The following is a 6,255-nucleotide window of genomic DNA, read 5'->3' on the forward strand; positions in this document are numbered from 1 at the left end:
TTGTCGGTTTTTTAGTGTTAAAAGTGTTAAATTCTGTAATTTCTGCATGTTTTCATGCAGTAAAAATGCGCAAGTCACTTTTACAGAGAAATCACAATTGAAAATAATCAGTTTTCACAATTGTAAATATTGATATCTAAACAAAACTTTGAAGGATACTGTTGTAAATGGAGAATAACATCATGGCACTTAAAATTATATATAAATAAAATATAAATATGCTAACTCATAAACTTAAATTTAAACTTGAATATATATAAATAGAATATAAATATACTTACTTATAAACTTAAATTTAAACTTGAATATATATAAATAAAATATAAATATACTTACCTATAAACTTAAATTTAAACTTGAATATATACAAATAAAATATAAATATGCTAACTTAAACTTAAATTTAAACTTGAATATATACAAATAAAATATAAATATGCTAACTTATAAACTTACATTCAAACTTTAGGAAGGATTATCAAAGAAGTTTTTTTTAAAAATAATGTTTTTAAGTTAATCATATGAATGCAGGCGTTGACATGACGTTTTGATCTGAAGTTTGACACCCCGTAGGAATTAAATGATAATCATCCAAAATCAGACATATTTTCCATTTTCAAAAACCGGTCCTTCCACGTCCATGTACGTCGTCTTAAAAACGTTCCGTTAAAAAAAATCGAAAATGTCTTATCTTTTAAGCTGTTGATTGCAAAGAATGTCTTTTAGTTCAAATTTGGTTGGGTGAAGGAATAAGGGGTAGAAAGGAGCAAGAAAGGGATGAGATAAGGATTTGTGGCGCCGTAAAAAGATTTGATTTGATTTGTAATATTTTTGCGTGGTCATTAACATATGAGGATTAACGAAAAAATCGCGTTTTTTTCATTAAAAAAAAAACATTAGTTCTACATATGTTAATCCTTTCCTGTTTCTTGAAGAACGCCCACCTCTAGTTCCTTCTGATAAAAAATATAGAATTATAAATAATATATTAAACAGTGATTGGGTGCTTTCATGACTAAGTGCTATCACCTCACTAATGAGATTTTAATTAACTCGATCAAATATCGAAGCAAAACAGCCAAATAGACAATGCACAAAAAAAGTAAACTCTTCGCAGCACAAACTCTAACTTTTCACTTCTGTATCCCAAGAGCGTATACAATACCGAAATAAATCTAGGGGGAGAGGCCAAATATGCGCGAAGCGCAAAACTTTATTTCCCCCCCTCAAGGAGCTCCTTGAGGGGGGCAAAATTCCTATAAAAAATATTTCTCTTTTTTCGAAAAACAAAGGTTTGTTTGTTTTGAAAAATAATATTCGTAACAAAATATGATCGCCCATCAGTTACAGTTACACTCAATAGAATGAAAGCAATGAAATGTGTTGCAGTATTTGACTTTATTTCAAATTCTTTACTGAATGTATCTAATAATTTAATTGATCATAAGTGACCACCCTCTTCAAGGGATTTTAGGCTACAGACAAGATTCAATAATGAAATAATTACTGAAAGGATAAATATTACTAATATTAATTACTAATTACTAATTATTATCTTTTTGCCTCATGTTTTTTTGTATTAAAACCATGTATTCGAAAAATTTGTCTAAAACAAATTTAACCACTAATTAGTGTGTGTCTGTTTATCTCTATAATGAAATTTACCTTTATAAAAATGCGCTTCGCGCCCCTGTTCTAGTACCAATTATATCTGTGAAATGTTGATTTTTAAGCAGAAACTTTTGATTTTTACTTAAAAAAATTGATGTGGATTTTCTGTTTAAATTGAAGAATTATCAAAATCATAAATGTACATTTTTTTCACTATGCAAACTTTTTGAATTTCGACAAGCTATAAATAAACCTTCCCTTTGAATTTCCTAACAAATTGTGGGCTGAGTTGTTCAGCCGATTTGACTTTTGGTGGATGCAAATTATATATTATTAATTTTGACAAATTGAATGCTTCAAAGGGTATATTTGGATGCTTTACGTAACCTTGTCAACAACTTAAATAGAATTCAACTTTTGAAAAGCAGCAAAAATGTTCCTTTTTGACAATACTAAAGCATTGAAACGTTCACTGATACAGATGCAAGACAATATTTGTAAAATTCCCGTATATTTCCCTCGTCTAAAACATGATGGTAATAATAATGACAACTGTAAATACACTGACAATAGTAGTAATAGCAATAACAATTATACTATAATGACATTAAGGATGAAAATTATACCAATATCAATAATATCATCACTATGATAATAAAATTTTAATGATAAAAAAATGCTTATTTTATTTTGGAATATAAAAACCCTTTGGTATATCTTTAACATATTTTGTACTGAATGGGGTGGAAGTATAAGGGGTGGGAGACATGCTTATGTCTAAGACACGTTCTAAGTCACAATCAAGACAAAGCCATACTTAGGACACATTCTAAGTCACAATTCTAACTCATACCCATGTCTAATTCATGGTTATTCATTATTTAAGCCACAGTTCTAAGTCACAATTACATCAACGTCATACTTTTGAGACCAAATTAAAACACTATCTAAGTCAAATTATGAGTCACAACTATGTCTAAGACTCATTCTAAGTCACAATCTAAGAACAATTCTTACTTTTGAGACATGCTTATGTCTATAGACACTTTCTAAGTCACCATTCTATGTCAAACTCATACTTTTGAGACACAATTATGTCTAAAAAAATTTAGAAGTCACAATTCTAAGTCACATTTATGTCAAAGACACTCTATAGGTCCCAAATATGCATTAGAAACATTCTAAAACACTTTCTAAGTAACAAATATTTCTATATTCTAAGACTCAATGCTAACTCAAAACTATGTCAAATTCATGTTTTTTTATGTTCATTGTCTTAATAAGGTCTGAAACACCGTTTTAGTAACACTTATTTTTAATTCACAGTTGTCTGGCTCAATTATATTTATATGCAAGGCCCATTCTAAGTCACAGTTTTAAGTCACAGTTCTAAGTCACAATAATTTCAAAGTCTTACTTTTCAGACTAATTAGTGTCTAATACACTTTCTAGGTCACAAAAATACTTATCCAGTCTCAATCATGTCTAAGTATGGTTTCCAGCGAAAAGGAAAAAATTTTCGTGAAAATTTCGCATTTTCCTGAAATTTTTTTTCCACGATCATTTCGCTTCATTTTTGCATTTCGTTTGCTCGCAAAAAATGAGAAATTTTTACTTTTTTTGCAAAATTTTGCGATAAATTCAGAATTTTTAAAACAAATGCAAAATTTTAGCTAAAATGTTGCGAAAATTCATCAAAAAAGACTAAATTTTGAGAATACAAGACTCATTTTCTAAGAGGGATTTATCTGCGAGCCCAATTGATGGATTAACACAAAATATAAATATATAGACTTAAGAACGATTAGGAGACATCAGACAATTCATAGATTTGATTGAAAATACTTTCTCGACCGTTAAGATCTTTCTTCTTAACACACAAAATAAAATCTACTACGGGAAGAACCAAATTTTATCCAAAATAATTCGGAATATTTTAAATTCACCCTGCTTAGAAATAAAAAAAAATTTTCTCGCATTTATTTTTGCGAAAAAGTTTGCGAAATGCGACCGAAAATTTTCGCCTTTTCCCGCCTTTTTTCGCGAAACGTTTTGTTCGCTGGAAACCTTATGTCTAAGTCACATTTTTTGGGCTCAATTATGTATAAGACACATTGTTTGTCAAAGTTCTAAGTCGCAATTACATCACAGCTATACTTTTCAGCCTTAATAAAAATAATGGCTAAGACACTTTTTTTTAAATCTAAATATTTATATTTTCCATTCGTTTAAAGTTAACAATTTTTTATGTACTGTTTACATTCTATAACATTTTATATATTACCATTGTTTTTCATGATTCTTGATTATAAGAAATTTGAATTTCCAGATTAATTTTCCAAGTTACTGTAAATACATTATACTAAGATAAATTCAATTTTATATCTATTCAATTTCCTATTATGTAGTTTAGTCGAAGGGCACGTTACTAAGACAATTCGAAATTTAATCCTTTTATTTAGTTGTTAAGACGGCATATGTCTCTAGATGGAGAATCATCTTCTTGTTTTCCCTTTCTGCTCATTCTTGGACCAGGTTCCACAGCCTAATACAGATATATTATATATTTTATTAACAAGTCTCCCCTGAGGTGAGATGCAGACTTTTGCCACCCACAAGATTTAACAGTCGTTTTAACATAAGGAAAAGGTTTTATACAGATTTTTTCCCCTATTCAAAGAAGAATAAAACAATGTCCAGACTAGTGATTTTAAAATCTTTTTATGTTTTTTTTAGTCGAAAAGACCAGAAAGAATGAAAAAGAGTGAAAGAAAAGACTGTTTATTTTTATCACTTTTTTGATGATGTATTTATATTTAAAAAAAACGGTTTTCTGCAAGTAACTATTTTTCCTACATCTTAAGAGTCAAAAATTAATAACATTTTTTATCCCCTAGGACATATATCTGTTACCTTAAGGTGCGTGCTTAGCCCTCCTTCGAGATCAGTTATGCCAGAGAGTTGGTTTTCTTCCAGTCATATTCATACCAGATACAGAGTTACATGCTGAATATACAAAAGCTGCGGATTAAAATAATATAATGTTAAAGTTCTCGTTTTTTCTGCTTAAATTAATATTGCACAGAACAGAGGTTGAAATTAATTCTTCAAACTTGACTTTACAATATATATTTACAATGTAAAATGTATCATATATTGACTAATTTAAATTGACTGTCTATTTACCAAAATATATTTGATAAATTAAGGTTTCTTGCTAATGCTAGGAGCAGGACACACTCAAGGACTGACGGTCGTCCTTTCATTTAGTTGAGGAAAATTCTTAATTTAAAAAATGTTGCCCGGAAAATCTATTTGTTTGATGTCATTCATGAGCTCAACTTTTTATATTCATATACGACAATTTTTAAATTTCATAGGATGAAAAAAGTATTAGAATTTTGGATTTGGATTTTATATGACATGTAATAACGAGCGTGAAAAATTCTTAACGATAAAAATTTAGCGCGGAAAATATTCATAAAATTTTATTCATGTTATTCATGTTATTCATGTTATTCATGTTATTCATTTTAATCACCTTTGTAGCTTTAGAATCATGCATTTCATATTCTTCAGGAATAGTTCCTAATTCTCATATGACGGAAGATATTCAAAAATTTTGGATTTAGAAATGCTATGATTTGCAAAAATGTAATTTTATATTATACTTTTTATATCTCGACAGTACACGTCTCATCGAGACTCGGTTTGTCAGGGACTCAGGTTGCTTGGATACAGCTAGTTTATTCCTCGCTCTACAGATTCACACTTAAAATATAATAATATCAGATATTAGTTTTAACATATCTCCATATTGTCTGGCTTATTTAAGGAGGAAAAAATAAGTCTCAAATTTGTAATTTACAGGTTGCAGTTGAAAATAATGATTGTAGTAGAGAAGTAGAGTCTTAACTGCCTGGAAAAATACCCCCTTTTCCTCCAATTTTGTTAATATGTGGATAAAGATTAGAAGTTTTCTTTAAGTTTAGGCACTTTATTTTAATCTTGCTCTGTTGGATTTCATTCTTGTCAAGCTAAAAAAGTCTGTAGAGAGTTTTCAGATTTTTGTGCTATTTACTGTGTAGTGTGAAGTCTCTCTGTTGGTGTCGCCAGGTTAGAGTCCACAAACAAAAAAGATATTTTTTTGTTCCCTCATGCCTCACTTTTACCTCAAACTTTTTGTCTGTCACGTACTCATTGCTTAAAAATGAAAAGATAAAATGAGAAAAATGAGGTAATAATACTTTTAATACTTTTATTTTTTCTAGACTGTTGTTTTTGCATTCAAAAAAAAAAAAAAAATTCAGGTATTCTAAAGGTTGTCTTTTGAAAAAATATATGAAAAATTATGAGAACAGTAGAGAACAAAGAAAGTAGGAAAGAAAAACAAAAGAATTTTACTTTTTCTGTGCTATAATACAATATTTTTTATGTGCGACAATTTGATAAAAAAAATTCAGATTTCATACTTGAAAGAAATATTTTTTTTCCTTACCCTTGAGTAAAGCTATTTAGTCCCTGATTCAGCATTAAGAGAGGGATACATTACTGCTCTGATTAGCAGTTTCTTTTATATATATCTTTCTTTCGGATAGATAGATATATGGTAGATTTGGTCCTTGTTTGAGGAGTGTTACTATA

General features: G+C 29.0%; 1 long non-coding RNA gene across 2 annotated transcripts; it reads right to left on the reverse strand.

Annotated features, from left to right (window-relative positions):
* Positions 1-3,843: 3,843 nt before the first annotated feature.
* LOC111709573 (uncharacterized) lies at positions 3,844-6,254 on the reverse strand. Of its 2 annotated transcripts, XR_002766892.1 has the most exons (5): positions 6,110-6,254; positions 5,693-5,814; positions 5,283-5,382; positions 4,525-4,617; positions 3,844-4,156 (listed from the first exon to the last, which is right to left on the reverse strand). It is a non-coding gene; the product is annotated as an uncharacterized LOC111709573 (long non-coding RNA). The 2 variants fall into 2 exon arrangements; XR_002766891.1 differs by having other exon boundaries at positions 5,283-5,814.
* Position 6,255: the final 1 nt, after the last annotated feature.

The sequence above is a fragment of the Eurytemora carolleeae genome, unplaced genomic scaffold, assembly GCF_000591075.1.
Source record: "Eurytemora carolleeae unplaced genomic scaffold, Eaff_2.0 scaffold59, whole genome shotgun sequence".
Lineage (NCBI taxonomy): Eukaryota > Metazoa > Arthropoda > Copepoda > Calanoida > Temoridae > Eurytemora > Eurytemora carolleeae.